The sequence below is a fragment of the Lagopus muta genome, chromosome 8 (genome assembly GCF_023343835.1).
Source record: "Lagopus muta isolate bLagMut1 chromosome 8, bLagMut1 primary, whole genome shotgun sequence".
Classification (NCBI taxonomy): domain Eukaryota; kingdom Metazoa; phylum Chordata; class Aves; order Galliformes; family Phasianidae; genus Lagopus; species Lagopus muta.
This window is the reverse complement of record NC_064440.1, coordinates 2,331,938-2,352,145: the sequence shown is the minus strand read 5'-3', so window position 1 is coordinate 2,352,145 and position 20,208 is coordinate 2,331,938. Positions and strand designations below refer to the sequence as shown.

Below are 20,208 nucleotides of genomic sequence, written 5' to 3'. Positions count from 1 at the left end.
TCTGCCTTCATGAGGCCTCATCTGGAGTGCTGTGTCCAGGTCTGGATCCCCAGCACAAGAAGGATGTGGAGCATCTGTTGGAGCGGGTCCAGAGGAGGGCCACAAAGATGATCAGAGGGCTGGAACACCTCCTGTGAAGAAAGGCTGAGGGAGCTGGGCCTGTTTAGCTTGGAGAAGATTCCGGGGAGACCTCATTGCAACCTTCCAGTACTTGAGGGGAGCACGTGAACAGGAGGGAGAGCGACTTTGTACACAATCTGATAGTGACAGCACAAAGGGGAATGGTTTTGAACTAAAAGATCTGAGGGTTAGTTTAGATGGAAGGTGGAAATTTTTTACTGAGAAGTGATGAGGCACAAGAACAGGTTGCCCAGAGAAGCTGTGGGTGCCCCATCCTCGGAATTGCTCAAGCCCAGGCTGAATGGAGCACGGTGCAGACTGAGCTGTTGGGTGGCAACCATGCCCACAGAAGTGGGGCTGGAACTAGATGATTATTAAGCTGCCTTCCAACCTTAGCCATTCTATGTATATACAGTTCTTAATGTTAGGGCTGCCTTGAACTTGTTATCAGATGAGTAATCCCTGAAAGCTGTCGTTCTGAAGATGCTTTGGTACGATGCCTCCTGAGAGAGGGGCTGATGGGGCAGCTGGGTACCAGGGAATGTGCAGGCAAGGAGAGCAGGACAGCAGCAGCACAGAAAGCTTTGGGGCAAGCAGCAGAGCACACCCTGCAGCATCTGCGAGTTACCAAGCAAGATCGACTTTGCACTGCTAATCACTTCCTCCATGCACAGTTTATGCTTTGTAACACTAACCCAGATAGCCTGGATAAGGAGACTAAAGAACTGCTTTCCAGGTCACTGCTGATTAAAGGGGTAGAGTCAGCACTGACAGCAAACTGTTGCTGTGTTTCAGAAATTATTACCAGCACTTGGATACAACTAAACAGAATCCATCATTTTCTGTCTGCATGAAATGCTGGATTTTGGTTTTGGTCCATTTTTATTAATCTCACTGTATATGAATTAACAGAATACTGTAGAAGGAAATTATACCTTTTTTTTTTCAAATTACTCTTCCAGTTCTGACACAACCTTCCTATTTTTCACCATAAACTAATGTGATTAATGTTTCCAAACTAAATATTTGGTAGGTGGAGATACGTAACCCACCTCTGTCAATACATACACTACTTTTGACCACAGTTAATGGAATTAATGTCATTTGTTTCAGTCAAATCGTATTGCAAAGCCCATGTCTAATCTGTGACGTCTATAGATAAACAGATTTACAAAGCTGTAGCTCACATGGCACCTTATCTTTCAAGGTCACAGGTCACATGGCAAAGAAGGCAACTTTGAGACACTTACATACTTACCCCATATGTAATATATGTTGATCTATATATTTCTGTGACCTGCAGACATGCTCAAAAGATCAATAGGGATAATTATCCAGTAAGTGGAATTTACTATAAATCTTGTCCATTTTTTCAGACCTTTATTTGCTAGGGAGCACATAAGAAATTCCAATAGACAAAGCGTTTGCTGTTGCTTCAACATATCGTGACTTTTTTCAAGAATTCAAATTAAAAACTGGATAGAAAAGGAAAATTACAGCCAAAGGCTCATCCTGTTAGATCAATTAGGCTCCAAAACATGTAATATGGGAAGTCCCTACTTGACGTATCCATTTCATCCTGAACTGGACAAAAGCAGGTATTTCTTTCAGGTAACACAATCCCATGCACGCTGAAATAGAATGCATGGGCACAGCATAACTTCTGGGTGACTGTACTATGGCTCAGAAAGCAGCAGCCTTCAAGTACTGAGCTGCTTACAAGGCAGAAAAATATGAGATTAACAAATAACTGCGAGATACTGCAAGTACTGCATCTTGCAAGGCATCTTCATCATTTGTATGTTAATGAACACCTGCATTTAGAGCTGCACTTTAAATGGACGTTTGCAGCAACTTAAATTACCAAGAGGAAAAGAAGCTAATTTTGTGGCTGTCTTCATATGCTGTCTTAGACCAAGGAGTTACAATTCAATTTTCTAAACTAGTTTAAAAACTCTATTACAACAAATTTCCTTGTTAAAAATAAAGGAATAAGACAGTATAAATAAGCTGAAGCCATTTTACAAGCTTTTAAAAACTGTGCTATGGGCTAGATCTTAGATTAATGTTTGTGATGCACACTGAAAACCTGTAAAGCATTTATGTAATTGCTAAGCATTATTATTTTTTATTACTGTAACAGATGGAACCAATCCATCTTTCCAGATAATATCTCATAAATGATTCATTACTACTCCTTTAACCTAAAGTCTTTTGTATTTTGCAGATCCACAAGAAACAACTATTAGGAAGCTCTGTGCATTACAGTATGAAAACCACCTAATGTCTTCCAACCTTAGTAGCCCTGCTAACAGTGGGGCCTCACAATCCTCACAGAGTTCCTATTCCTCTCACAATTTGTCACTTCTCTTCATTTCCCACCATTGGTTTTCAGGTGATGTCAAATATCACTGCAAGCTACTGGTAATGCTAATAGCTGATATGGCTGCCATTGACTGCAAACATAGACTAGAAAAACACTCCATGAGAGACAGAAGCACCTCCCACAAATGCATGATGTAGTTTTGTAATGCAGCATCTTGGCTTCAATTGCTAATGAAAAAGTGTTCTGTGATCATCCTGACCATCTTCCCTTCGTCCAATAACTTTTTGACCAATTTTAATCCAATTTGAAAGCCAGGTAGACATCTCACAGTATGAGTTTCTATCAGCTTAATGAAAACTGATGGCTGGAAGAGAAAAGAAACACACAAATGAGTGCTGTCAGTGGTAAAAAGACTTTAATCCCTCATGCCTGGCCTGCCTCTGGCCATTCAGACTCTGTTAGCTGAAGATCAGACAAAGTAAATGCCATCTCCTGTCCACCTTACAGCTGACAGACAGACCACTGACAGTATCTTCAAAGGAAAGCTGGTCAAAAACGTATTAAAGGCCGACCGAAGCAAAGCAATCATAACAGCATCAATGACTGATGAACACTTCAATGTACAAAATGCAAAATCTGTTCACTTACAAAAAAAGCATTTCCTCAATTGTGAGGAAAACAAATGCAGAATCTAAGTCCACCTCACCTAGCTTATTATTTTGTGACTGACCCAGCCAACATCATGTGCAAACAGTGCCCAGAGCCAAGGCTGCTAAACACTGGGCTTGCAAAGAGCTTGCAGAGAGCTTGTAGGTCTGCACTGATTATATGGGATCATTCAACCTGCTCGTTATGCACAGAACAATCAGCTACTTTCAGCAGACTTCACTCTAATGGTAGAAGATAATTGAAAGTGATGAGCCTTACTATGGCATCTGAAATCCTTATGGGTTTTACCAGTGAAGAAACGTTTCGTTCCGCATGCAGTCATACAGACCCTGTGATGTGAGCACAATCAAAGGATCCATGTGATTCTGTTTTGTGGCCACGACTTGTTGGCTGAGTGGATTTTGAGTCAGCTCTAATGTCACTTTGTTACCCAGTCACGTTAGCTCAGGACTTGGGGTGCTGAAATAAGCAGGCTGCCTCAGCCTTGAGTTTCAACATATGGTCAGCACTCATACGACAGAAGTAAAACATGTTAGAAGCATGTTGGAAATCTTCTAAAATCTCATTGAAGCACAAATACAAAAGCATCGAAAAGTAAAAACCTTGATGAGCTTTTCAGTCATTGTATTTCAAACGAAAAAAAAACCACCTTACAAAAATAAGAATGAACAAAACCCTCCAAGACAAACCAAAGCCAACAGGCAAAACAACAGCCTGTACCTCTAAGATGACATTAAACTCCCAAGCACTGAAGCCCCCTGTTCAGAACACCCCTCGCAAAGATGTTTTATTCATCACCAACGCATATTTACTTCAGCTGGAAAAGTGTTTGGAGGCTGAAATAACGGAATCCTGTCATCAGCCATTTTGACACTGGGTCTCTTCTATGCAGTTCAAAACAAGTTACTGTTCCGCTCAAGACACCACATCAAAACGTTTCTTGAATAAATGAAGCTATCTTTGACTTAAAAACAAACCATGTGATCTCAACCACTCCAACTGCAACTAGTTTCAAACTCATTTTTGACTCACAAAATAGTAAGTTGCCTTGAAAGTTTCCCCTTAAAATCTAAATTCCACTAAAAAAATTCATGCAAATGCATGTAAAAACACAGTTTGCAAAACTTAAAAAAGGAAAGTCAAATGCAGAATAATATGTTTCCTAAGGAACTTAAAATTCCACATCAAAATAAAGGAGCGTGGAGCCAGATTCTCCTCTGGTAGAAGATGACAAGCAGAACGGACAGGCAGAACTGCAGTCTTGCTGCTTGGGGTGCTGATACCAATCCTAAAAAGCCTTCACCAAGGGGAACCCTACAAAGTGCAGGCTTGAGGGGCCACAGCACAAAGTAAAAACCTGCTTCCTTCAATTCACATGGAGATTTTCTATATTGCACTACAGGAATTGGAATTTATAAATTTCCCTTTTGAAAAGAGTTTATTTCCCTTTCCTCTCATCGCATAAAAGATACATCCCATGTAAAACCAGTTACAGATCTGTTCTGTTTGCTAATAGCTGTGTTAAATACAGATGAACTACACAGTACTCCACCGTGGAATGTGTTCAGTTAAATAAAATTACTTTCCTGTAAGCAGAAGAACAAAATTTCCCCTAATTCAGGGAAATCCCTGTAATGCACATCATTTTTAAATTCTCTTCCAAGTGGCACCATCTGATTTCTAACAATGTAGGTTTGGCAAGACATTAAAGAAGTCACGTTTATGAGAGCAACGTGCAGGCAAAACTCAGTTGTTTTCTTAGGTGTTTTCATTAGTCCTCAGCTGTTCTTACAAACACATGAGCAGCTCTGTTGCTGCTTTGCCCTCTCAGTACCTGTAGTATGACTTTGTCACTTAGGTAACTCATTAGCTTTAACACACTATTTTTCAGTACAGCTACCAGCTGTCCAACCTGACACGGTGCTTCCATTTACAATTTTCTGATGACTGTAAGGGCAGACAGAAAAGAAAAACCTTCACTTTAAAATACACATCCCTGTATACCAAGGGAGAGCGAGCATTCATCTGAAGTGACTAGTTAGGATGACAGTTCCACAGCGAAATACATTCTCATTTCAAGATCCCTACAGCTACTTTGAATTTAATTGCATCAAAGACCACCACGATTTCTTTCTCAAACACATGAAGTGCAGCGCCAAAGATGCAACTATTGAAGAAAAACAATCTTTGGTTGCTAACATGTTGAAATCTCTTAAAAGGAACCAGAAGGCAAAAGGAAGTGTGACTGTGCACCAATGGGGAGTTACTGATTGTGAGAAATTGCAAAGCTAGAAAGTTAAGCTATCTGCAGGGCACAGGGCTGTGCATGAAAACGTGCCCCTGTTCCAGGTGGAGGAGGAGCAGTGGGCATAGTAGGCAAACTGGTCCCAAGCTGTACTTCAGCAGCAGCGGGGACAGATATGAGACCTGATAAGAGTACCATCGAAAGTTCCAAATACTCTTACCTTCTGGGAGCTGGGCACGTGGAAACAGAGGTCACCAGGCATAAAGAAGCACTGCAACTGCTAACAGCCACGGTGATCTCGTTCTGCAGGTCAACTGTGCAATGCTTTGAGGGGCAAAATTCTCTGTATGTAAAAAAGATACAAGATTCTCAGTGAATTTTGCAATTTTTAAAGCAGAAAATTTCCCCCCCTACTAGGTGAAATTACCCAGGAAACTTCATATTTTATAACTAGACAGCAGCAAATGGTTGAACAAATGGTAAAGCATCCATTATAGACAGGTAATAATGGGTTTGTTATACAGATAACCTGGACATGTTAAATGAGAAATGCTGAACTAGGAGGAAGTAAACAGAAGTTACTAAATTGTGCTACTCTAACACTTCCCATTCTGACAGAACGCATGAATCATAGATAAGGATGAATATTCGTCACAGCTGTGATTTCAGCATCAAAAAGAAATAATTTTAGCTCAGATTCTACGGGAATTTCCAGAAAATTTGTCAGTTCAGCCAACCGGATGCTGGACTTCTCTGTGATCTTCTGCAAACGTAGCTGTATTTGGGTATGAACCTGCAGGGCAAGAAGAACTCACTTTTGAAACCACATTGATGACTAACATGGCTGCGTCCTGGTGTTTTGTTGGATGAGGCCAAAGCACACCACATGCTGGGACACCAGGCTGTGTTTTGATGGGTTTTAAGTGCTTTTAAGCTGATGCCTGCACAGAATACTTTTAATTTGAAAAAGCTACAGAAATACGCAAATACAAAAACGCTGAACTGCAGTTTTTCATTTTTGTAATAAAAAACGATGCCCTTATGTTTTCTGCTTTGATAAAGCAGAGTGTTTTTATTCTTGGCAGTGACAAAACTCAAGTTCCACCCGCAGTCCTGACTCACTGAGAGCGTATGCTAGGGGAAGTGGCCTAGCTTCATGAGCCTGCATTACAAGCTATAGCTGGCAGCAAAAAATGAATAGCTTATATCCCCAAAAAACAAAGAAGATTCTGGAGTAAACAAAGTATTTGCGAGTTCAGATTGAATTCTACAGCTGAATAGAGGAGATCTGAAATTTGGAAAGTACTGAAAAGCTCAAAGCAAAATATTTTGTGTGAAACACAATATTGCGTTCAATTCTGTGTTAGTTGTGGCTACATTTTCAGTTTAGGCACTAAACTGAAAAACTGACCACAATCCTGACTTAAAAGAATAAAATCCTGCCTTGCAGTGTTCTTTTACAACATGCCAAAACATCGATGCATGCCTATCTTTAACCCCCCTGAGTTCAGCTGGATTTTCATAATTATCTGGGCAATTAACCAAGAAAGAAAATCATAAAATGTCTTTAATAAACTCTAACATTTTTAAAGTTATTTTCTGGATTACAGTGAAGCCAGTCTGATAGCTTGCTGTAGTGGGAAGGTGTTGTCCTGCTGGCTCCTCTCCTCCGCTGTTTGGCTCACACTCTGCCTCTCCCATTTTGCCTTTGGAGTTTGTCTCACTTTGCAGTGATTCAGTTGAGAAAATGAGATAACAGAGAACCAGCTACACAAAAAACAGCAAGTACTCTTCTGCCAATATAGCTCCCTGAACCAGCTCACCATTGGGCAAAGGACCCAGAGAGCGTGCAGCAGCATCATGTGGTTAGGTGAACGGACAAAAAAAAGATGACTATATACATAAATATATTAAAACATCAGCTAATTTTTGCATTGCCTTAGCTCTGGATGGTCTAAGCTCTAATGTCAAACCTTATGATGAGCTCCAGCAGCCCTCTGCTTTAAGAATCCATTATTTGTACCTTCTAGGCTGAGCTCACTCCTTTCAGATACAAACATTTTCTTAAGCTCACTTGACACAAGCAAAGTAATTTCTTACAGATCAAGAAGTCCTTTAAAGGAAAGAAGTATATAGGACATCACAAAGACTGATACACTCTTATGCATGTTTTGAACAGCTCACAATTGTTCTTCCTGCCAAGCCTCTTATTACTTATTGCTTCTTATCATGGATTGCATTCAGAGGAAGAAGCTGCACTATTGACCAAGATGTCCACTGGGTGCAGCAGGATGAACTTGCTTTCTGCACAGAGCCTTCATCCTCAAGGTAAGCTACTCAGGGAACAGGGTAGGCATTAAATATCAAGTATTCCACAGGATGATATTCAGGCATATCACTGGGGTGTGATCCATCAGCTGCTTCACAGCTTGAGTTTAGCAAATACAGTTTTTCCTCTGGAAATCCTGCCTAACTGGTTAAAGGGAATTTTCCACCTTCTGCACCAGCCCTACAACAAACAGCAAAAAACAAAGCACGCCTACAAGTAGCTAAAGCTGACCCGAGACCATCCCCAGTGCCTCAACTCCTCCTCCTCTCCTCCAGCCTCACATCTTCCTCGCAGAGGGGGGTTCAGGATCAGATCCGAGGGCCCGCTCCAGAGGGCTCAGCCTGTGTGCGGATGGAGCCTGGCAGGGGACGGGGCCAGCCTTCATGGCAGCTTTGGGCGATGGCTTCGTGTTAGCTGGCCTGAGGCAGGCAGGAAATCTTCCGCCTAAAATAGGCGCTGTTCTTCTACACCTCCTACTGAACAGTGGGTACGCTTCGTGAACAGAGACTTTTGAAACGGATTCAGAAGAGCTCTGAGGAATGTATCAGAAAGTCCATATGGTTTTGCCAAATCAAGTATGCAGAACTGGGTAAATTTAGCCGTGCGCTTAAGATCTAAAATTTGTCTTGTTTGACCCAACTGGAAGGAACACAGTCATGAGGCACTGCACACACAGCGCTCTAACTTCATCTCGCTAAGGTCAGTCAGGGATGAGTAACACATTACTTAATGTGTGGAAACAAAAGGACACCTTATTTACCAGGGAGGTGCAGGGGAACACAAAGCACCACCCAGACAGGTCGCAATAACGCTATTTTCTGTAACGTGTTTAAGGTAGTGAAGTTACAAGTGACAAGTGGTTGGCACTTTGACAGCTGGCCCTGCGTTTCCAAGTTTTCTCCTGCAACCCAGAAGACTGAAAGCTTTGTTTTACACAAAGGCTGAAATTCTGCCGTTCTCAGACAAAACGTGAGGTTGTATGAAATACTGAACGCTGCTCATGGTAAAAATCCCAGGTGCCAAACATGGGGGTATGGCTGCATGGAGCCATGCACAGGATGGCACTCCACCAGAACAGCTCAACCCACAGTGCTGTGGGTCCACAGCCCTGCCAGCTCACTGCCAGCCCCCACTCAGTCCTGCAGGCCACAGCTCTGCACTGCTGGCCCTTCTGCTTGTATGTGGGCTCATGCAGAGCACAGCAAACTATGCAACCAGCAAGCAACATTTCTGCACACAAAATGAAATAAGGACATCAGTTTTCTGGCATAACTGCCGGGTCAAAGGAGTGGATAGTAATCAAGCAGCACGCACCATGAATTCACACAGCAACACAGGTTGTAAGGGTACCTGCAGCACTGATGAGTATTTCAGGGTAAGCATGCAAAAGGTGAGACTGACCTTTCACACAGTTTTGTACAACTGACACAAAACGTGGAAATACAATGCTTTTATAAAAGGAAAACACATGTAACAACAGGCCTAAGAGAAACAAATGGAAGTACTTCGGCGGTGCAACTCACAGATTTATGCAGACTTGCTTTTAATGCTCACTTTCAGTCGTGCTAACCCAGCCCCTTCAGTGTGCACACAGTTGGGATCCATGCAGCTGACGGTCAGGACTTCATTCTGGGAACAGTGAAACCCCACAGGATCCTGCAGGAGGATCCCAGCAGTGAATGAGAAGATGGCTTCATCTTCCAAGTCCTCAGCAGTTTAAAAAACATAATAATGTTTTTCAAAGATATCAGCCCATGTGGTTAGAAAACTCTCATCATCCTCTTTTTCTCCTGAACTTTTAAATCAGTCTCCACACAGCTCTGAGGCAGCAGCAGCCTAATGGCTTCAGTGTTTTCTTACAAGGAAAATGTTGACAGCATATAGATTTCCCCATGAGCTGCAGTCTCTGAACACAAGCTCCTTATGTAATCCCTTTTGTTTTTGTAAAAATCAGACTCTAGTGCTTCCTAACCAATACGCACTACTATCAGTACTAAAAAAACATATAGCTCTTCGGATTCTTTTTCCCATTTTTGTGATAAATACACATACAACTGTGTAGGATTTCCCACGTGAAAAGTGTTTGCTGCCACAAAAGGAAGCATGAAAATGGTTTTCATCAGCAGATCTTACAGCTCTTTTACGAAGCTCTCTTCTTTAGCAGATGAGGAACCTGAGACTCGGGCAGATAAAGTGACTTGCCTGAGGTCACCCAACAAGGTGTTACAAGTTGGGTTTCAGCTGCACAAGTGTTCTCCTCTTGTGACTTCAGGACAATGTGGAATAAATCCACAGTGTGTTAGAACATCAAGAAAGATTTCACAGCATCAGATTGCAAGGGATTATTTGTTGGGAGTAATGTGTCCCCTCAAAAGATGCACATTGGGAATCTAAGATGGAAGGAGAGAAGGCAATGGTGGACTAAGTGGGAAGGGCAAAGAGTGCATTGGCCTGGATGCATCTGTCCTGCCTAATGGCAGCTGCAGCTCTTTTCCTATCAACTTGGTGGGAAAGTACAGTGCTAATGAAAGAAGTGCACTGTGGGTCATTGCTTCACTAGCCTGACCCTGCCGTGTGAAGACTACAGATCTGCCACTGTGAGTTTTAAAATGTGCTTCTTGCATAATAAACACTTGTTCTGATGGAAAATGACCTGCAATATCTCTGTTAGGTTTCTAAACAAAGCAGGTATTTAAGCTAAACAGTCTCTCAGTGCTTGATAGCAGCACACATCCACACTGAGCTCTCATACCAGGTCTAGCTCTGCAAAGAGCCCATCCAGCACAATCCATGTTTGGCAGCTGGAAAAAGTCATAACAAACACCTGTATTATTTAGTGCCCTGTAGTTGTGTTAGACTGTATCTAGGCAGACACATGGATATTTTTGTCATGTCCCATGCAGTATTTCGTCACCTGTATGAATTGTCCTATGCCTTGCTACTAAAAGAGCAGCTGAAAGGTCACACTGCAGAAGAAACATTTGGATGAATCCCTTGTAAAGATAAGCAAGCTTATCTTTAGAAGTAAACTGTGAATTGGAGCAGCTAACCATTAGCATGTAGAAGTTGTATTTTATTTAGTTAGTAGAGCAACGCTTCACTTTTCTCTGGTAATTTTCTACATATCTGCATATATTCTGCATGTACTCTTGTGCTTATTTGAGATTCCCATGATACACAAATACTGCAGTGCAAACAGAGCATGCTGTGAATGCAAGACACATTTTCCCACAGAATTGTTTAAAATATAAACTCAGGGCCTGATTTGCTAAGCATTTGTTTTCTTAACATTTCAATATTTGGAAAGAAAATAGATGGTTCGTACCCAGTAAAACATTCACATTCACAAAAGAACCAATGGTCCCTTTAATTTGTTGCTCAGAAATCTGCAGTACTCTATAAATAAATTTCTGCCTGCTCTTTTGTATTTGTATGAGCAGAAATTCTCAATAACAAAAACTTTAGCACTATATCCTCGAGGCGTGAACCAACAATGAGAGCAGTTATTTTGACTACTTGCCTGTTTAAACAAAAGAATAAAAAGTCCACGGTATTTAAATCTGCTACATGGAAGTAAATTCTGCTGTTTGACAGGTATTTAATGAAGTACCACAACTCATGCTTGGAAAACATGAAGACTACACAGCTGTAAACGTTAGCTGGCATGCCCAATACATCCTGGTGGTCTGAGTTCATAGTTTTACATTTGTATTTTGAGGGCTATAAATGAAGACAGCTTTACGTTTGTCACCTTGTCTTGCTTGAAAGCGCTCCTGAGCACTTCTTGAAAGTAGCAACTTTGATGCTCAACCCACCCTGTCTTACCAGAGGTTACTGATGCACATTTACAGTGCTATCTCAAACAACCCAACATTTTCCAATCTCAGTGTATTTGTCACTCCTAGTTGCACGACTGTTTTCATACATCTTAGTGAGCTTTGCTCAAAAATGCAAGAGGCATATATTCTAAATCACATCAGCTTGCAGCAATTGTTAATTTGCAGCAGTGCTAACAGCCTGTGAAAAATGAAAGGTTTGAAGTAATTGTCTCCTCTCCTTTGGCACAAAGCAATTCCCACTGTTGAGGAAGTTCCAATGACAGACTGGGGTGAAATACATTAAAAATGCTGTTTCAGCAAAGGGAGACCTGTTGTAAGTAGACGTTAGGGAATGATCACAAAAACACCAAACCTTCAGCTTTGTGAGTTCAACAGAATAATCTACGCAGGACATATTTGAACACTTCAGCTGCAGAGTACAAACTGACTTAACAGATCTGGAAGCTACCTTACCAGTACGTTACTCTTGTTTGCATCTGACTCCGTTCACTTTTAAGCCCTGCATCTGATTCGAACAAACCAGAGCTGAATTCTTAAAGCTTAGCAGGCTCTATCGAAACTTTCAACTTCTCCATGCCAAAGAAGGTAACACTTGTGAAGGCCACGTGGGGTATGCATTACATAGATCCATTACAGTGCAGAAGAGAGGTCCATGAGTCAAGGCTGACCGCATTACTCACACACAGTGAATGTGTAAGTTCGTTACGCAGGCATCCTCGAGGTGATGTCCAAACAAAACTATCACAGCAGTGCACAGTGTGTGCTGGACAACTCATCTGAGTACTACAGAAACGTTACAGAAAATTTTCAGCTGTTTTTGCTGGAAATCCAGTACTCTAGCACTAGCAGCAGATGCTGTATGCACTCATTTTGAAAAGTGTTGAACACCCAGAGAATGAAGGGAAGTCAACAGCAGCTGTATGCACTCAGCACCTCTGAAAATAGCAGCTACACAGCCTTGAGGTCTTAGGTATTAGGGTTTCAATTAGACAGAGGAACATTAAAACAGATTCATTGTGAAACTGCTTTAAAAGCTGTTTAGATACATAATACTCAAATTCAAATACACGCATTTTTCAATTCTTCCAGACTTCAAAGCAAGCACTAAAAAGCACATTTAGTTCAAGTTTTCACAATTTCAGTAATATGAAGCATTAATATATTGCCTTCATGTTTATCTGTAGTGCATATTTTCTCCAAAAGAAGCAGGGACAGCTAGGAGCCCTGCAGAAGATGTATCCAACATCCATTCTCATAAAGAATTAGATATGTTAGGAGCACAGGCATGTTCCCATTAAACCTCACACCAACAAGCAAGGTATGGCATTCAGCACGCCTCTCCTGCCTAAGCTTCTTTTTTGGAACTACAACACAGGACAGGTGCTAGGAGTCAGTTACCATCAGATGATAAATAATCACAGCTAGCTATTGAACCAGATCGTAAGGAAAGACTTCTGGGATTGGAAGGTCAGGAGATGTAGAGGATACGTGTTTATTTGCTGTCATCTCTGCTGCTGTGAGCAGCTTCCACAACCGTGTCCCTTCTTTGGGATTTTGCCCAAGATCTGATTTCATTTATGATTCTCAGATCAGGCTAAGGTAAAGCCTTTCCAATTATTCAAAACAGCTATTCTTGAAACAGGGTCACAAGAGCACTCCAGCAGTGCCAAGCAACAGAAGCTCACAAAGGTACACATCCTCTGCACTGCATGGGCAGCATGAGGAACAAGCCTGGCAGGGACTTTCATCAGTCAGTTGATATGTTTCTAAATCCCAAGCAATCTTGCAATATATCACCTGATAGAAAGCATCTCACAGTGTGATTTTGGGGTGGTTCTGTGTGGAGCCAGGAGTTGGACTTGATAATCCTTATGGGTCCCCTTCCAACTTGGGATATTCTACGATACATGTCTGAGCAATAATTTTGATTCATAGAGTTTGTGGAAGACAGAAGGAAAAGGCAAAAGACCTCTTTCTTACATTTTGGTTCAAGCAACACCTATCTGAAGCTAACAAGAGGATCAAGACATTGGAACTGGGTCTACCTGGTAATAAAACCTTTTGCAGATTGGGATGTAATAACATTCAGTGTATTTATACAAAGTCACTTTGCAAACCAGTCATTTCTGTGGAGTTCATGTGCAACCCTAGGCAACAAAGAAAAGAAAGTAAGCATTGCAATCTGCAACCAAAAGCAGAACAAATAGCTCCAATACAAAGCACAGCCAGGGTAGCTCAGCCTCACTTCATTCAATCCCATCATCTGCATTAAGTCACCCTCTGGTAGCGGCATGGGGCAGCTCAGAGTGAAAATGCTGCACAGGAATTTGTACACTGCTTTAACTCAGCTTTCAGGAGCAGTGGAAAACTGAAGCAGGAGTAGCAGTAGTTTTACAGATACAAAAGGAGACATACTAACAAAAAAAATAAAAGGGCCAAAGAATCAGGAAGTGGAGGAATAAATGACAGTGGTGCAGAGCAGAGATGTGTCTCCTTCCATTTAGACAAGCAGACATACTCTTACAATTTAATGGATTATAAGGACTCAAAGATATTTACTGTCTAGCCACGTAAGTACATTCTAGCTCTTGATATGCTTTTAGCATTGAAACCAGTCATATATTACATCAATGTTATTCTTGTTTGTTGAAATAAGTGAATAATTTGGGGAGCACATTCAATTCACTGTTTTTACATTCCCTTGTTTCATCTGTTCTCATTTTCCACAGTATGCTGTATGGAAAACTACAGCTGAAGTACCAACATCTTAACTAATTTGCCCAAATACACACCAAATTAACCACATACAGGCTAAGTTGTTAGGAATATGACATACACAGCCTTTCCATTTCTCGGTGCGCGGACTTCAAGCAATTCAAGGACATAATTGTGCTGTTGATGGTTTCACTTTTATTCTTCTTGTGAAAAAAAATAAACAGAAATGGATAGAAATGTTGCTTGTATTGCTGAAGAATATACTTTCTGAAGTTACTGCTACTGATATTTGGTGGCATTGCTTCTAAACCTATTTTCCACAGAATCTTTTAAACCTTTTTTTTCTTTTCCTATTATAGACCTTAAAATTCTGCTAATCAGAGATAGCCATTGGAAACAGAAATATCAGCCATTAAAATTCCCATAATACTGACTTGAAACACAATACAACAGTGTTTACTTTATTGCTTTGGTGTGGGCTGGTTTGTTTGCAGTCAAACCGTAATTTATACTGGCTCCTCACATATTGATATGTTGAGGAAATAAATAGTAAATACTATTTCCAATCCATCTGTTTCGCTTGTTAGAAAAACAACAGTCAGAAGCTTTTCAGAATTGTGTTTTTCCTGTACGAAACCAAACAGCGAGCTGCATTTCTGCCATGCTCGCAGTGCTCAGGGTGTAAGTCTGGATGAAGCGTGGCTCAGGCTGAGCTCCCAGCTCTCCCCGCAGCCCCGGCCCTGGCAGAGGTTTGCAGTTTGCAGTGACAAATGTCTGGAGGAGACCCATGGCATCTGCGAGCCTGGCGAGAGCCGGCACAAGCTGCGGTTGGCTCTCCTCGCTGCTTCTCTGTCTGACACACGGCTGCCATGGAGAGGAAATGGCACACACCTAGCTAAGAGCTTTCTATTAACCTCGCAATGAGGAGAATGCAGCTGGCTCTCCCATCATTCACCTGCCGCTTGTGGAGTAGAGATGCTGCCTGTAGATACAAAGAGATTTCTGCCCCGTCTTCAATTCTTCACAGGCAAAGGAAGGCCCTTGTCTAACAGCAACGCACAGCCTATGCAAACTGCCTAATGTATGACCCAGTGCCAGACTGCAGCACGCTGAAAAGGCTCTACTGAATCAGAAACACTTCTGAAGAAAGCAGCCTGGTTAACTACATTCAATTGCAGCCGTGTCACTGGCTTTAAGCAAGCATAATACCACAGTGCAGCAGCCTCACAATGCCTTGGTATGCAGCTGCATTTTTCTGGCATTCAGCAATGCCACCTTCTAGTAGACACCATGTAAACACTCACAGTAACAAGTTGTATTTAAATATGAAGCTGACAGAACACTGTTAAAGATCACAGAATCGTGAAGGGTAGGAAAGACCGCCAAGATCCCTAAGTTCAACCTCACCTACCCCACCATGCCCACGTCCCTCAGTGCCACATCCCCACAGCTCTGGGACACCCCAGGGATGGTGACCTCACCCCATGGCAGCTGTGCCACTGCTTGACTGCTCTTTGGAGAAGAAATTGCTCCTAACACCCAACCTTGACATTTTGACTACCAGGTCACAGACACCAAAGGGGGCATGGCACTATTGGGCTGATTAGTTCAGTAGGAAAAAAAAAGCTTAATAAATAAATAAATAAATAAATAAATAAATGAAGATGGCTTATGAGTGCTCAGGTGTATGCCAGAGCTGCCAGAAAGCATCTGGTTACTGGCAAAAGGAGGGGAAAGAGGAGGAGAGGGGAACACGAAGTCTTACTCCTGGTCCCAGCCCATGAGACAAGACAATGGAAAACTGCATCTGTCAGGATTCCTGTTCTGCTCAAAGACAAAATAACTTGGAAAAGCACATTTCTTTTCTTGGGGTGGACATTTTCTGAACCTAAGTAGCTTTAGTGCTAATAAGCTCAAGAGGAAAAAATGTATTTGTTGATTCCTGTAAAAAGATCGAGCTAGCAGCTTTGAAGAGTGCTTTCCACATGCAGGCAGTACCTTTTTTTAAATACCGAAACTGTTGTGGTGGATATGAGTTTCACATTTGAACCCTGAGCTACATGATGAGCTAATCTAAACCACTGGATTCACAGAGCTGTTGCTGAAGCCAGTAAAAATATTTCATAATTACTTTTTGCTTCCTTTTTTGCCGATAACAAATGCCATCATGCTAAAGCTCAGAAACAAACTGCTTTCCAACACTTTGAGAACAAATGCTGACCTAAGTACCAGCAGCACTTGGAACAGTAACCAATGGCAGGAAGTTTCTCACATGCAAGTTACCAGCTACAAGTTTCGGATACTCACCAGACTTCTGCTAAGGAGACACTTGATTTTATTTTCTTTCTATGATTTTGAGCACTCTCCTACCACACACACTCAGAAGAATTTTTCAATGTATTTTAAGTGTATTCCATATAAAAACTTACATTCCATATGATACAAACTGACACGTTTTTGCATTTCATTTTGTAGCCTGTCTTGGCCAGCAGCATATCTTTTTTTAAAAAAAGAGTTTAATATTTCTTTTTGGTTAACTTCCAGTCCTCAAACAATAGATTGGAATGCACAGTCCTTCTCAATCCTGATACCTCCTCCATTTGGGACTGTAGTCTTTTTCTCTTTTGACTTCTGTAGACTGAAATGCAATGCTTTCATCTGCATCTACTGCTAAAAGCCATTTATCCCCAGCCACAGACCAGCCCCCACGTGTCTCATCAAGCACAGTTACATCTGGCTCTTAAAATCCCAACCAGACCATTTCTTGCCTAGCAGTAGCAAACTGATGAAAGAAGCACTCTGCTCATGGCTTTGTTAATGACAAATATCCCACCCCATTATTTGGGGAGGTTGGACTTCAACAGCACCTTGCTTTTTAAAAACTGACTGCATTAGTACAGACATTTTTTAAATAATGTTTTGTTGGGCTTTTTTTTATAATGAGAATAATCAAATTTAATTAAAAGGGTACACGTAAGGTAAACCATTGCATTGTGGATTAATTCAGGTGGGTGGTGGTGGACTGGCTGCTGGGATTTTTCTTGAAGCTCCTCCTAAAGTCAATCAAGAATAGCTACATCCTCAAGAAGATCCTAGCAATGCAGAGAGGGCATGAAAACCATCCAGTGCCCATCAGCCTTCTTAAAGTTGGATGATTTGATTGCAAGTAACTGACATACGACATCACCACAGTCTAATTAAATATAATTAATCAACTCTGAACCAATTACTTCCAAAAGTCCCCACTGGGCCTTTTCAGGTGGCAGGAATGTCAGGAATTCCTGATTCTGGCATGCAGGAAGGAATTCCAGACTAGCTCCTACCATTCATATTGGCTTCTGTTCAAGAGCTTCCATCGGATCAATCCTGTGGCAGCATAAACTAAACTGAACAAAACAAGAAAGGAGTAGGCAAGCAGGAACCCAGCCCTAAATCACTCAGGATTTCAGAGCAGCAAATAGCATCTTGTGTCATGCTGCATGCCAACAAGCAGCCCTACCTGCAGGCCGCGGGCACAGCATCCTTCCACAAGAAGCTCTCAGCAGTCAGCTGGCTGTGCTACTGGAACCAGCTGTATGTTCTATGCAGCTCCTACAGGTTGCTCTACAAAAAAAATAGTTGCTTTAGCCCAACCTAATAAAAAAAAGTCAGATCTGTCCCCAGAGTGAATCGCCACAATTTATCTTTGCAAAAGCAGATGGGAAAAGCAGGATCTTGGATGTCTCTGTAGGACTTTACAGCCAAGTGCTCACGGTCTAGCAGATCTTGAGCTTTCAAAACATGGCATTCAAATAATGGACAGCTGACATAACTAAGCAAAGCTCTGATCCCTTCATAAAATATGCCACTGTCAATATTAGCTGGATTGGCTAAATATATGTCACTACCTAAAAGCATCAGGGCAGCCTCACTAACAATCTGAAGAGCACAAAGGAGAACAGACCACAACACGAACGGTATCAGAACAGGCTGAAAATCTTCCATACTACAGGGGATATTGCTAATCCAACAGCATTAGCATCAACACAGCTTCAAAATGAGTTCCTTAATTTTATTCTATTGTGAACATGAAGGTTGCTTAGATAACACCAACAATCTTTCTAACAATTAGCAAAAACTGTGTACAGTGAGATTGTTAAAAAAAAAAGATACATTACATGCATATGATCTCAAGCAAATCTGTCAAAGGAGTACCAATTAGTGACGGCTGGTCCTAACAAGCCAACAGATATAGTGAGCCCATTATAAAAGTAGTAGCCTGAAGTACCCTCCTTCATTCAGAGTCACGAGCCAGAAGAAGGCTCAATTTAGCCCTTTGAAACATTCCTCTCCACCCACAAAAGCTGCAACTTTCATCTTAGAAATTCTGCCTGTGGTACAACCAGCAAATTCCTCAGCTGGAAACAAAGGAGCATTGCTGTCATCCAGCAGCTGTAGGCTGAGGAACTTCCTGCCTCCAGCCAACAGAAGAACTCCCCAGCTAGTGCTGCAATCAGCATTTACCAACCTACTTCCCATTCTCTGTTCTGTGTCCAAGCTTGCCTCCAGCCAGAAGGAAAAGTAGGCAGCCTCCTGCAAATTTCCCTTTCTTATATTTATACCTGCACGCAGCAAGCAAGAACTCAGGAAGAAAGAGTAACCAGACAAGGTCATAAACATAATAATCATAAGGTCCATCTGACCTCTTTTTACTTCAAATCTTTATTCTGATTTAATTCATGACTGTTTTTCCTATTTGTTATCAGCTATCATGATGAGCTTACAGCATGAAGACATTCTCTATCTGACATCACCCTCAAAAATCCCCAGTAACTCTTCTTCTTCCCTATCCCGTCAGATAAATGTTTGTAAGATGCAGACCTTTCTCTGGAGATCCTGAGATCCTCCTGTTCAAAAACAAGTTGATAACATTCAACACATGCATCCAGAAAACACTCACTTAGCAGAAGTGAATCTATCCCTGATGTATAAAGCAATGAGTACTGCAATGTACTATTTGTAGCTGGCTAGCATAGAGCAGCAGGACAGATCTTTCTTTGGCCCAGACAGACCACCATTTGCAGTAGGTATTTCGTGTTACACTCCCTCAGCAGTCTCCTGGCTGCTCCTAACTGGTGTGAATAACACTACCTGGGTGACTGTTCCAGTCGTTTTTCTTGAGACTGCAAAATAGAAGGAAGCAAAAAGAAGTGCCCCTGTATATCACTGCAGAACGCTGAACACACACCATCTCAAAAGTTAAGCCTAAGCTTGACTCAGATCTCTTCTTAAAATCTACTTGTGCTGATGCCTACTACAAACTGGGCAACAGATGATGGTTGGGAAAAGGCAAAATAGCCAGAAATCTTGCAAGCCCTGTTTTGTACATTACCCTGAGCAGTGCAAACACACGACCGTAGCTCCGGCAGGCACTGGAGATCCAGATTCAAGTAAACCCAGTGCTGCAGTCTGTGAAGCCCCCCTGGATAACCAGGAACATCACAAAGAATTTACAAGCTTCCTCAGTTATTCCAGGGCTCATGAAAAAGTGCCAAACCTTCAGCCACCAGGGTTTGTTTTCCAGTACATTTTTCCATGGAAATGGATATTTAACTTCTTCAATTTTACACCCAATTACATTGTGTATATACAGGTGCTCCATTTTTAGAAATGGATTTTTTTCAAACAGTTCAGGGAAAAAACTTGGAGTTACAAACACATGCCTATAGTAGGACTAAATACTGTAACTGCTTTCCATGCATATTTAAATGTTAATTTTGCTTGAAATATTTAGATGATTTCCTCACACCTATGAATAAATAATCCCATGCTTACGTGTGCATTATTTGTATGCACAGAAAAAAAATATAGCTATAAATCTTAAAACTTTATTTGCATCATCCAGCAGGTTACAACCAGCCAGCAGAGAGGAGGGAAAGGACATGAAATCTAATAGATCTTCCTTCTGAGAGATGACAATGTTTTC

The 20,208-nt window shown here is 41.5% G+C and overlaps 1 long non-coding RNA gene across 1 annotated transcript in view; it reads right to left on the bottom strand.

The window, feature by feature from the left end:
• The window catches only part of LOC125696793 (uncharacterized), a 125,130-nt gene that overhangs the window by 40,716 nt on the left and 64,206 nt on the right, over positions 1 to 20,208 (bottom strand). The window contains exons 3-4 of the long non-coding RNA XR_007378537.1: positions 17,743 to 17,846; positions 5,581 to 5,703 (exon numbers count right to left, since the gene is read on the bottom strand). This is a non-coding gene — a long non-coding RNA (uncharacterized LOC125696793). The remainder of the gene's footprint in view (positions 1 to 5,580; positions 5,704 to 17,742; positions 17,847 to 20,208) is intronic.